At 35.4% G+C, this 14,106-nt stretch overlaps 1 pseudogene; it reads left to right on the top strand.

The window, feature by feature from the left end:
• The first annotated feature begins 11,067 nt into the window (after positions 1-11,067).
• On the top strand, positions 11,068-12,971 carry LOC107909254 (glutamate formimidoyltransferase-like; annotated as a pseudogene).
• Positions 12,972-14,106: the final 1,135 nt, after the last annotated feature.

Here is a 14,106-nt window from a genome sequence, read left to right as displayed (position 1 = left end):
TATCAAAATGGTGTGTTTTAAATAGTAACCATGGGTGGTGTCTTATAACAGAGTGGCACCACCAATTTTTTCCCACCATCATCAGGCCATCATTAAGCCATAATGGGGTTTAAATTTTTTTTGTGGTGTCACCCTATACGGTGGCATCGATATTAACCCTCATACTTGCTCACATAGGGGTATGAATCAGGTTGGAGGGGGATGGAAGAGATTTGTCAGGCGGCACCCAGGTGGAGGGACATTGTCAAGCGACACCATTTGGAGGAATGTTGTCAGGCGGCATCAGACCCCTATTTAAACGTCGAAATCTTATGTTTTCTTGAACGGTTTAGCAGTTAATTGATAAGAAGAAAAGAAAAAAATTTTGTTTTGTAGAAGTGGAGAAAACAAATAAGAATTCGTAAGGTTAGTACAAATTAATTTTATTTTATTATATTTTTACATTTTCAAATATTTATTGAGAAATTTAATTATTTTTACAAATTTAGTATTGAAGATGGATCATCAATTCTTTGTATGTGTTTATTTCGATGGAGTAATTTAAAGAACAACAGTTGGTTGTATTTTTTAATCTCACCAACAAATAGCAATGAGATTTAATAGAAATGTGTTTGTTGATAATATGAAAAAAAGGATTAGTGCAAAAATTGTTAGACGTTGTGGGAGGGGGATGTTGAAACTATTCTACAAATTCCTAGTTTCGTCAATTCCTATCAAATTTATCGAGACGAAACTTGTAGACGATGAAGACGTGGAGATAATAGTCACACTTTATTGTTGAATTGGGAGTGTCAGCAATGGATCGATTCAGTTGTTTACTGAGTTAGCCGATGTGGAGCTAATTGAATATTTCACTTCATTAAGTGAACAATATGAAGTTCAAGGTCCGTGTACAGAGGTTCTAAGAGTGTCTGCCGATAGGTGATCGTCTGTACGTGGGTTTGACATCGATCTTAATACTTCACCTGTGTCTAAAAACCTTAACTCGGGTCCCCGTTTACAAATACATTCGATGTTGATTAAAAGTGATGCGAATGGTGAAGATAGGTATACTAATGGTTGTTCTGATCATGAGGTTGAAGATTATAGTGATCCCAATCACGATGAAGGCACGAATGGTGATGGAAATGTTTACGCGTCTTCAGTCGGGAACCCGAGTTGAGGTATTATCATACGCAATTATCTGGGGGCCCACATGTCAAACGTAGATCCTAATGTGGCGCATGCATCTGAGTTCCATGAATACCCCGATATACTATATGCTCATCAATTGGACGCAGATCCCGAACAAGAGGAGTTGTTTGTGGGCTAAAAATTTGGGACCAATAAAGACTGTGTATTTGCCATTAAGCGGTATATCATGAATGTGTCAGTTGACTGCAAAGTCGCTGTGTCTAAACTGAAATTATATATTAGGGAGTGTTTGAGGTCGACAAAAAGGTGGAATTGGTGGGTATGAGTTGCATTTATACAAAGGTTGCAAATGTAGGATTGTAACAGCCCGTTTTCAGTGATGTCAGAAACAATAGTTTCGGTACCACAATTCTGATGAGTAGATTATTATTTTAATATTTATTTAATGTTTATGGGATTACATTAAGGTCGTATTAAAATTTTGTTAAGAAATTTTTATGTTTAAATGGTTAATTAGGTGAAAAGGATTAAATCATAAAAAGTGTAAAAGTTGAATTCTATTAGTTAAAGGGGTCCAATGGCTATGAAATTTTAAACTAAAGGACTTGAATGGTAAATAGACCATTTAATGAGTTAGTGGATGTGCATGTACAAGGTATTAATGAATTTTTTTATTATTAGTAAGAGTAAAATGACATTTTAGTAAATAAACCTAAACTAAACTAAGTAAAAGTTATCATCTTCTTCCATTTTCACTTGCTATTGTTGAAAATCACCATTTTTAGGTTGAGACCATTCGACCAAGCTTTCTTTGATGCATGGTTTGTGTTTTTCAACCAGTTTTTAATGATTTTTATATTTTTATGGTTGTTTTAGCTTAATCTAGCTAGCTCGAGGGATAATTTACAAAATTTTTAAAGGTTGAAGGACTTACCATGAACGTTTTTGAATGAGTTTTTATGTTAGATGATAGATTATGAATCCTTATTGTAAAATAAACATGTTTTGTTAAATGATTTTTGGTGAAATTACATTTAGGGGTTAAATTGTTAAAAGTATAAATTCATGGGTTTTATGGTGAAATTTTGGTAATAATGGGTTGTTTCAAGGTCCCTTGTAACTTTGGTTAAGTTGGATTTAGGTTAAAATGGTTAGATTTTAAGTTGAGCTTAAGGACTAAATTGTGAAAAGTCAAAGTATTAGGGGCAATTTTATAATTTTTCATAAATAGGAAATTTGGATTAAATTGAATTCTAGAAGTACTTAATTGAATGGAATTATTTATTTAGATCAAGATAAACCACCATCGGACTTAAATCGAGGAGAAGCTAAAGCTTCGGATTAACTCGACTTTACTACCACAACTTGAGTATTGAGGTAAGTTCGTATGGACTACGATCGTTTTAATGCTAGCTAAATTAAATATTTACTATGTTGTTTTAATATAATTGAATTTGAATATAAATGCATCATTGCTATGATGAATTGATAGATATCGAGTCCCGGTTGAACCTTAAGAATTCTTAGGATACAAATTACATGTCATTAGGGATTTCATGTTTCGGATGCTGGTCTTGAATGTCTTATCGATGGCTGAGGTCCTACATTTGTTGTGGGTTCTCCACAACTCGTGTGAGCAGTATCGTGTAGCTTACAATCTGACCCGCAGCTCGTGTGAGCATTGATGTAAAAGAAATGTTACGGTTATATGTAAAGGCACACTATGTGTGAGCTTTCTCAAGTATTCGACGTAATTCTAGATGGTTCAATGGGTAAAAAAAGGAAATGAAATGGTAAGTATGCAAATAGAATGAATCATGATCTTATGGCAACATTAATGATGTGTTTTTATATGGTATACTACTTATCTTATAGTAGAATTCAATTGTATCATGAATAAGTGTGCTAAGCTTATGGTATTGGTAATGATTTATGCCTAATCTATGAAATGTATAAATGAAATGGTAAATTAAGTTTAAGTTTATACGAGCTTACTTAGCACTCGTTGCTTATGTAGTTTCGTTCCTCTGTTTTATAGATTATCGAAAGCTCGATCAGTTGGAAGCTCATGGGAGAACTATCACATTATCCATCAACTATTTCGATAGATTTTGTGTATTTTGGCCAAGGTTAATAATAACATGTATAGGATCTTTGTAATGTATGTTTTGGTATGTTTAAACTTTTGAAGTTGTGTTGGTTTGGTGCACTTGATGCCTTACCAAATTATGTCATTTTGCTCATTTTCAAGTGCTTGCATTTAAAGTCCTTGTTGGTGTGTTTGTAGTGTTATGTAAATAGTTAAATGTGATGTTATGTGGTAGCTAAGGAATTAAACTTTTATACTTGCAATATGGCAATATTGGCATGTTTAGGTAATTGATATTTTGATACAATTGTGGTGTCTTTGAATGGCATATTTGTTAGGTGATTTAGGATGTTTGAAATGGTACATTTATGTGTGTTTGGATGGTGTTGGAACCCCTTGAATGTGTGCCCAAATGGTTTGAATGTTTAGATATAAATTGGACTTCAAATGGCTTGATTTTTAGGTAAAATTTGGGTTCACATGGTTTGGCGACACGGCCGTGTGTCATTTGATAGTTTCTTAGCTAATCAAGTCAGTGAGTTACACGGCCTAGCACACAGGCATGTGTGGCAACTCAGAGAGTTACACGGCTTAGCACACGGCCTGGAACACAAGCGTGTGGGGCAACTCAGTGAGTTACACGGGTGAGGACACTAGCTAAGACATGACCGTGTGTCCCTTGTTCGAATGTTACACGGCTTGGGGTGATGTCACATGGTTAATTGACCCATGTTTTACAAATTTTGCAACTTTTTCTTAAAACTTCTGTTTTGTTTCAAATTAGTCCTGGATAGTTTCAAAGCTATTTCTAGGGCCTCGAGGGCTCGATTTAGGGACCAAATGCATATATTTGATATGTTTTGAGTGTGATTAATTTATTTGATGTTATTTTGATAAATATTTTTTGATTGTATGGTAATGCTCCGTAACCCTAATACGGCGACGAAGACAGGTTAGGGGTGTTACAAGGATATTCAAAAATTTGTTAGGCCTGATAGATGCACTTTTGCACGTATGATGCAAGATCATCGCAAACTTGATGCGAAAACTATCTGCAACTGCATTATGCTAATGGTGAAGGACATGCCGACCATTCTTGTATTGGTACTGATTATCGAAATGTAAAAACGATTCCAGTACCGAGTGTCATATCAGAAAGCATGGATAGTGTAACACCCTTAACCCATATCCGTCGCTAAAACAGGGTTACAGAGCATTACTGGAGTTTATAGATCAAATAAAGTTAATTCATATAATTTACAAGTCATATCAAAAGTCAATAATAATATCCATTATATGGGCCCTCGAGGCCTAAAATATGCATTAGAAACAAGTCGGGACTAATCCAGGAACTCAGAGATTTTTTCGTAAAATTTCAAAATTTTTCTTAGGTGCAGAGGACACACGCTCATATGGCCAGGCCGTGTGGCTCACATGGCCAAGAGACACGCCCGTGTCTACGGCCGTCTGGCTCACATGGCCAAGAGACACGCCCGTGTCTACGGCCGTGTCCAATTTAGGGTGGTTTCTGATTTGGGTCACATGGCCAAGCCACACGCCCGTGTGCTAGGCCATGTGAACAATTTATTTTGCATTAATTAGGTGTAGGGGTCACACGGCCAAGCCACACACCCGTGTGGTAGGCCGTGTGAAAATATCTGGGCATTTTGTTTCTCAATTTTAAGGATGCAGGGGACACACGGCCAGATCACATGCCCATGTGCTAGGTCGTGTGTCGAGACACACGCCCGTGTCTCTACCCGTGTGGACGAAAATAGGCCATTTCCAAGGCCACATTTCTCACCCAATTTGTCTTCCACCTACATCAACACTTTAATACATTCACCAACCAATTCAATACATTAAAACCGAGCCAAGACTAAGTCTTATGCATGACATATTATCACATATGTTAAAGTGTTCAAACTTACCAAATACACATATGTGCATATAGGCATATTTTACCACTTATACTATCTCAAACCAATCATCAATAGGCCTATATACTTTCCACCATTTAACCATTTCAAACACACAAATCAAACATGTTTAGGCCATATATTTACATATCAAAATGTACCAAACACAAGCTATACCAATGGCTAGTTTCAACCAAATATTTATATGCCAACATTTGGCCAATTTAACCTATACATGCCATTATACCCAAAAGAAATTTTGCTATTTATACCAAAACGAGCTGAAGGATAGTGTGATGTTGTTTCGACCCGTTTCTAACCTTTACGAGCTTTCGAATACTATAAAATAGAGGAAATAAAATAAGGTAAGAATTTAATGCTTAGTAAGTTCGTATAACGAGAAATTAACTTACCATTCATTTTCATTAAAATAAACATATAAAATGCAACCAAGCAATTTGGCTAATAGCCTAAAACACACAACTTCATCAAACATGTTAGTCATTTACTTCACATAAATTTCAAGAATCGTGTATAAGCTCATCAATGCCAAATTTCCATGTATTTCATGTATATACAAGTAACAATTCACTTCGAATTCATTTATTTTCTTGTATAAGGGTTTTACCCGTTGAATCATTTAAAATATTGATGGATACCCAGGTAGTACAATAAAGTGTACAAATCTATACTTCGTCAATTCATATTCAGGAATGCTCATACGAGCACATAAACAGGATGCTCTCTCTCGAGCCATCTCTCGAGCCATATAACAGGAAGCTCATGTGAGCCATATAACAGGAAGCTTATCTGGGCTGTATAACGGGAAGCTCATAAGAGCCATAATCAGGAAGCTCATACGAGCTAATAACGGGTAGCTCCAAAGAGCCATTAACAGGTGGCTTCATATAGCCATCTATCGGGAAGTTTAAGCGAGTCATATCGGGAAGTTCTGGAGAGCCATTAATCAAGAAGATCATGAAAGAGCCTTTAATCGAGAAGCTCACGAAGAGCCATATATCGGGACGCTCATAAGAGCTATGGTGTGTCCACAACACATGCAGGATCACAACCGATCGGGATGCTCCGAAGAGCTATTAATGGGAAGCTCACAAGAAGCATATAAAGGGAAGCTCGAGAGGGTCAAATATCGAGATGCTCATGAGAGCTAATAACGAGACGCTATTTTGAGTTGTGATGTGTCCACAACATATGTAAGACCACAACTGATTCAGGAACCCTATATCCATCGAATTTCATTTATTAAAATGGTGCTTAATACTTGTCGGGCATTATCAGGTATGTGATTAATTTCATATATATGGAATTTATATAATTCACATATACAAGATTCAATTTAAACATATAAATATACACAATTTAGTTACACGAACTTACCTCGACACTTGCTCGTATACAAAAAATCTACTAATCCGACACTTTTTCTTTTCCTCAATCTAAGTCCTTATTTGATCTTTTAGGATCTATATAAATGAATTTAACATCAATTTAATACATTTCGTATTCAATTCAATCCAATTCACATCTTAGGCGAAAGTACCATTTTGCCTCTATACTTTTAATTAATTCTGATTTCGTCTCTAGGCTCGAAAAATGAAATTCATGAAATTTAATCTTCATTCCAAGCCTAGTAAGTTTCATACATAATAATAGCAACCCATTAATTCCATAAAATTCATAATTTTCCATGAATTCAACATCTTTTCAGTTTAATCCCTAAACCATGATTTCATCAAAATTCTTTAATAGAACACTTTTAAATACCCATCAACACCTCAAATTCATCATCTAATAACTAAAATCATATGAACTCATCAATGGTAACTTCTAAGATTTTCAATAAAATAAAAAACCAAGGTAAACGTTAATTGGACCTAATTGTAACAATTACAAAAAACATAAAAATTTCAAGAAATGGGTATGGATTTGACTTACATGAAGAAAAAATTGAAAAACCAGCTTAAACCCTCTTCAATGTCTATTTTTAGAACTGAAAATGATGATAAAATGTCTAGAATTCTGTAATTTTTCATTTGTTTCATTAAATTTGACAAAATTTCCAATTTTTCCCTTAGTTCACGCCATTTTATCATCTTTTTAATGCTTATGCCGCGTCAGCCATTTGTTTTTGGCATATTTATGCCTTAAGTCACTCCTTAGTTATTGTTTAAGCTATTTAATCACTTAACCACTATTATTAGCAAGTTTTGCACCTTTTTCAATCTAGTCCTTTTTAACAAATTAGACGTGTAATCGGTAAAATTTGTTAACGAAATTTTCATACGACATTCCTATCATACCATAGACTATAAAATAATATTAAAATAAATTTTCTTTCAACATAGGATTTGTGGTCCTGAAACCACTGTACCGATTTCATTGAAAACGGGTTGTTACAACTCTCCCCCTTAAAGAATTTTCGTCCTTGAAAATCTTACCAGTAAAGAGGTTTGAATATTGTTTACTCATTGTTTCCTTCGGTTCCTAGGTAGCCTCTTCTACTCCATGTCGTTGCCGAATAACTTTTACTAAAGCTTCATTTTTATTTCTTAATTATTTCGTCTCACGTGCTAAAATTTTGATTGGTTCTTCTTTATTGGTCATGTCATGCTAATATCAACCTCTGTCGAGGAGATAACATGTGAAGGATCTGGACCGATACCATCGCAACATAGATACGTGGAAAATATTATGAATTCTGTCAAGCTCTGATGGTAATACTAATGCTAATCGATACGCAACAGGTCCTATTCTCTTAGTAATTTTATATGGACCGATAAATCGTGCACTCAGTTTTCCTTTACGGCCAAACTAAAGAATTTTTTTCCAAGGCGATACTTTCAAGAATACTTTGTCACCAGCTTGGAATTCTATCTCTTTTCGTTTAAGATCTGCATAAGATTTTTTATGATCAGAGGCTGCTTTCAAGCTATCCTGAATCGCTTTCACCTTTTTTTCAGTCTCACGGATTAAATCAACTCCATATATCTTTTTATCACTAAGTTCAGTCCAATACAACGGAGTTCTACATTTGCAACCATATAGAGCCTCATATGGTGCCATTTCAATACTTAACTGATAGCTATTATTACATGCGAATTCAACTAAAGGTAGATATTTTTCCCAATTGCCTTCGAATTCCAAAACACAACACCGAAGCATATCTTCTAGAATCTGTATCACACATTCGGATTGTCCATTAGTCTGAGGATGAAATGCGGTACTAAAATGTAACTGTGTACCCATAGCTTCTTGCAACTTGTTCTAAAATCGAGATGTGAACCATGGATCTCTGTCGGAAATAATAGAGACTGGCACTCCATGTAGCCTGACAATCTCAGAAACACATAATTCAACCAATCTGTCCAGGGAGAAATCCATATGTACTGGAATAAAGTGTGCAGACTTCATCAAACGGTCGACGATCACCCAAATGACATATTTCTTTTTCAGAGATAAATGGTAAACCTGACACAAAGTCCATGGTAATTCTTTCCCATTTTCATTTCGGTATCATCACTGGCTGTAATAACCCTGAAGGTACCTGGTGTTCAGCTTTAACTTGCTGACATACTAAACATCTAGATACAAATTCAGAAATATTGCATTTCATTCCCAACCACCAGTGTATCTTTTTCAAATCATTGTACATTTTATTACTCCCCGGATGAACAGACATAGTACCATTATGAGTTTCGTGCAAAATCTTCTGTACAAGCTCCGAATTCTTCGATACACATATTCTGCCTTTGAACAACAAACAATCATCAGGTCCAATTTGAAATTCTGAATCAAAAATCATTTCACACTTTACCCGTTTAGCTTGCATCTCATTATCATCTTTCTGAGCCTCGCAGATCTAAAGCGGAAAAGTCAGTTTGAATTTTAACTCAGCTAGGATTGAGCCATCATCAGACAAAGACAATCGGGTATTCATTGCTCGCAAAGCAAACAGAGACTTTCTACTTAGAGCATCTGCAACTACATTGGCTTTTTTCGGATGATAATCAATAACCAAATCATAATTTTTCAACAATTCAAGCCACCTGCGTTGCCTCAGATTCAAATCCTTTTGCGACATCAGTTTCAAATCCTTTTATGATCGATATTGGACCTAATTGTAACAATAACAAAAAAACATAAAAATTTCAAGAAATAGGAAAAGATTTGACTTACATGAAGCAAAAATTAAAAAACCAGCTTAAACCCTCTTCAATTTCTATTTTTAGAACTAAAAATGATGATGAAATGTCTAGAATTCTTTAATTTTTCATTTGTTTCATTAAATTGGCAAAATTTTCAATTTTACCCTTAGTTCACACCATTTTATCATCTTCTTAATGCTTATGCCGCCTCAGCTATTTTCTTTTGACATATTTATGCCTTAAGTCCCTCCTTATTTATTAGTTAAGCTGTTTAATCACTTAACCACTATTATTAGCAAGTTTTACACCTCTTTCAATCTAGTCCTTTTTAACAAATTAGACGTGTAATCGGTAAAATTTCGTAACAAAATTTTCGTACAACATTCCTATCATACCATAGACTATAAAATAATATTAAAATAAATTTTCTTTTGACCTAAGATTTGTGGTCCCGAAACTACTGTTCTGATTTCACTAAAAACGGGCTGTTACAATAGCTAAACAGATAGTTATGGAGTAGTTGTACGGAGATTGGAATATGTCGTACAATGAAATCCAGGGATGGATAGCCTCTATGCGGGAGTACGTGCCAAGAACTGTCGTTGAGTCGTAGACATGACCTTATTACAGCTCGGACGACCAACTACAACCGAGAAGAAAATTTTCTACCGGATGTTCTAGACATTCGATCCATGAATGCGGCCTTTCTCTACTGCAAGTCGCTTGTGCAGGTTGATGACACCTGGTTATATGGAAAATATACACAGATCCTCCTTATTGCGGTTGCACAAGATGGGAACTGAAACTTACTACCGATAGCGTTTGCCATTGTGGAGTTGAAGAACATGGAATTGTGGAAATTCTTCCTAACGAACTTGCGGACGTATGTTGTCAAAGAAAACAATATTTGCATAATATCCGATAGATCAAAAATGTCGCGATTAGGCGTTCCAGTGTTTCATAGAGATCCATTTATTGTATCTGCCACATCGCCGCTATATCCATTTACTAAATTCGATTCTACTTCATATCGATGTGGCCGTATAAGGTGGCACCACCAATAAAAAATATCTTCTTTTGAAATCCTATTATGGCCTAATAATGGTCTGATGATGGTGGGAAAAAATTGGTGGTGCTGCTGCCTTGTCAGGCACCATCCATAGTTACTATTCAAAACATACCATTTTGGTAATTAATTTGATTGGAATACCATTCTAGTTATGAATTTAATTTTTTTTGTATGATTGGAGTAAAAAAGCCAATTAGCATCTCTTTAAATTTTAATTTTTTAATGTCTGTAATAAAATAATTCTAACTGTTCTTGTCCTCTTGCTATTCCTGTTTGATAATAATCCATTTTGGTTGAAAAATCAATGGGTTGTGTTTATTTAAAACAAATGTTAGAATTTAGATCATTTTATTAAAATGTTGTTAATTAATTAGTTGCGTTGTCCCGTAGCCACAGTACTGATTTCTTATCCATTTAATATTAATTTTCTCGAGTATGGTGGAAATAATAATAAAAAATGTAATGAAATTTTTTTAAAAAAAGGACAAATATGGTTGGAATATTTTATTTTTAGGTGGGAGAATAGGGCTACCAATAATATGAACAACTTGAACACGTGCCTACTCTCAGTTCTTTCTTTCTTTGGTTCATAATTATAATTAAAATGTCTATACCACCTAACTCAAATAATCAGATTACCTTCCAAGAAAACGCGTAATATTTTTTCGTATTCAACTCACAAGATCAATACGCAAAATATCTTCGATTTGTGAGGTGGAATTTGCAATGCTAGTACACTAATTGGCGAGTCACGTGGGTTTACTTTAAAAGCTCACCTAATTCTATCCACATCTTTGTGAATCTGTGAGCGTTTCTTTTTTTCTCTGGGAAGGGCCTAAAAGGATGGGGCGCCGATTCTTTTCAGTAACCACGAACATTTCTGGTTTGAGGTTTGTTTCCCAACACCAGAGACGGCAAAAAGTATCTCTATCCACCATGTGTAGGACATGATTCCAGGCTAAACTGGTCTTGTCCTTCTAAGGTTGAGGATATGGTGATGGACTTGCGGGGCCCTTTCCTTTAAATGTCCAAACGCTAACTCATAAACATCGGTGTCGCAGTTGTTTTTACATGTCCATTATGAAGCATATGGGGGATTTGCTGTCTCCTAGGGCCTCAACTTTCGTAACATAAAAAGGCTATAGAAGAGGCTTGCCCCCAGCAGTCAGTATTGGGGAACTTTCAGGTTGAAGTCAGAAAGAAGATGAGAAATCATGAGAAGAAGGAAGCAACTGAAATTAGCTCAAGTAGCAAGGTAAGGCCATGTTGTTTTTAACCACGCATCAGTACTAAATAACCTCTTTAAGACCAACAAAGTTACTCCTTTTTTCCTTCTTTCTTTGAGGAATTCTGGGGTAGTTTAATTAGAAGCCATGTATTTTTTGTTGTTTATTAAAGAACAGGGTGATTTACAAATATGGTTGTGTATCGGTGTTAAATTTGCTTGCTACTTAAAACAATTTCCCAAGGCTGCATTTCTTTTCCTAAAACAGACCAAAACTATACTTCCATGACCATGAGTCTTATCATTTATAAACATATACACTGCTTTTTTTCACAATCTTAAGGTTTAACTTTACCCTTTTACAACATACACAATCTCTCAAATTTTCATCTTGTTTTTTAACCAGAAGAAAAAGGCTGCAAATCAGTCGGTGCTGCTATGCTGCAAGATATTTTTCTCGTTGCAACAAACTGTCCTAGCCATGGTCGAGGCTGCTTATGGGACCATAAACCTGGAGCAGCATTCTGGTACACACCTTCGGCTCGGTGTGGTTGATGACATTATTTTGCATCCCTTGGCTCGGGTATCCTTGGATGAAGCAGCTTGGCTTGCCAAGGCTGTCGCAACAGACATTGGCAGCCTATTCCAAGGTGGGTCTAATTAGTATTCTATAATTATTTAGAACGCTGTTTATAAATGTATTTCTGCACATTGTGGGTTCTTTTGGTTACCTTTTCTCTATTGTTGCAGTGCCAGTGTTTTTGTACGGTGCAGCACACCCAACAGGCAAGGCCTTGGACAGCATCAGGTGGGAGCTTGGCTATTACAGGCCCAATTTCATGGGCAATCAATTGGCGGGCTGGACAATGCCTGAAATCCTCTCTATAAAGCCCGACGAAGGGCCAACCCGTGTATCTCGAGCTAGAGGGATCACCATGATTGGGGCACGCCCATGGGTTGGACTATAGAATGTACCCATCATGTCAACAGACGTCTCCGTAGCTTATCGAATCGCGAGGATGGTGAACGCTAGAGGTGGTGGTCTCCCGACGGTCCAATCACTAGGTCTGGTCCATGGTGAAAACTCAATTGAGATAGCTTGCATGCTTCTGGAACCAAACCGGGTTGGAGGAGACAGGGTGCAGTCCCGGGTTGAGATGTTTGCTGCCCAAGAAGGGTTAGATGTGGAGACAGGCTATTTCACTGATTCTTCACTTGAAATGATACTTGATAAATATCTAAACTTAATTTCTGCTAACAGAGCTGAATGATAAAATATTGATGGTGCAGTATTTATATGTGACCCTTCCAATAAATCTTGTGAGGATGTACGTGACTTTGATTATTAGTTGCACAACTCTTTAACCTACTGCACTTTTTATTCAACTCTACTTTCACCTGAGTTCTCATCACACTACTCTTTTTACACAAATAGATTAGGCCCAGGGCAGCCTACAGATTCTCCATTTTGTTATTTCCAACAAGAAAAGCAAGTTTTTATTTAGTTTTCATTATAATAGGCAAGAGTCCACCCCACATAATGCCTATACTACAAAAATAATTAAATACCCCCTACTTGAATAAATAATAGCTTTCAAATTTATGATAATTCAATAATTGCTTACCAATAACTCAATTGTTTCATTAACCAAAGGATGTATCCAAAACCATAGTTATCATCAATGATTTATTATTGATGTTTAAATTGGAGCCATGTCCTTTGGCAACCCATTATCTATATTTCATTCATTCAACAAATTGTTACCTAGAACTAAAAATTATGAATGTAAACTGATATACCCTATCGAGAGAGGTTGTTGGAGGAAAATAAAATTAGTTAAGATGTTATTGAGTTATTGAATAACGAAAGTGAATTTGAGAAATTGAACTTTCTGTTTCGAAATACTCTCTTGCTTATATTAATATAAACTAATAAAGAAATGAATTATTCTGAATGGTTTTCATTTTATATTATATTTGGCTGATATTATTAAAGCTTGATAACATCAACCAAAATTAATCTCAAGATAACACAATTGACATAAATACATTATGACCTTTAATAATAATAACCATCCTGTATACAACTTGAAAGATTGGATCAAGCAAATCTCAAACATTTTGACCAAAATAAAAACGACCTACAAGTTGGTTGATCAAAATGAAATTGTAAACTTGACATGGCATGCACAATTAACTGTTATTAGAGATTTAACGCTTAGGTGACTAAAATGAAAGAGCCCTAAAAAGTTAGGTGACCAACTAGGTAGTTTATCCTAATATTAAAACAAAATAAAGAGTTGATTTTTTTTCTTTGAAGTCCACAAATATCCATAATAAATATAAAAATGATTAGATAAAATAACATAACATTGATAGAAATAATGAGCTAGAAACTTCGTTCTTTATTTCAGCAAAGCAATGCTTTATATAGGCAATTATATAAACAGAAAAACTAAATAAAAGGGACGTGATTAACACCACTAAAAACAACTTCCTAGTTT

Source organism: Gossypium hirsutum, chromosome D02 (genome assembly GCF_007990345.1).
Source record: "Gossypium hirsutum isolate 1008001.06 chromosome D02, Gossypium_hirsutum_v2.1, whole genome shotgun sequence".
In the NCBI taxonomy this organism is placed as follows: Eukaryota; Viridiplantae; Streptophyta; class Magnoliopsida; order Malvales; family Malvaceae; genus Gossypium; species Gossypium hirsutum.
The sequence above is the reverse complement of the archived record's forward strand: the minus strand, read 5'-3'. Positions and strand labels throughout refer to the sequence as shown.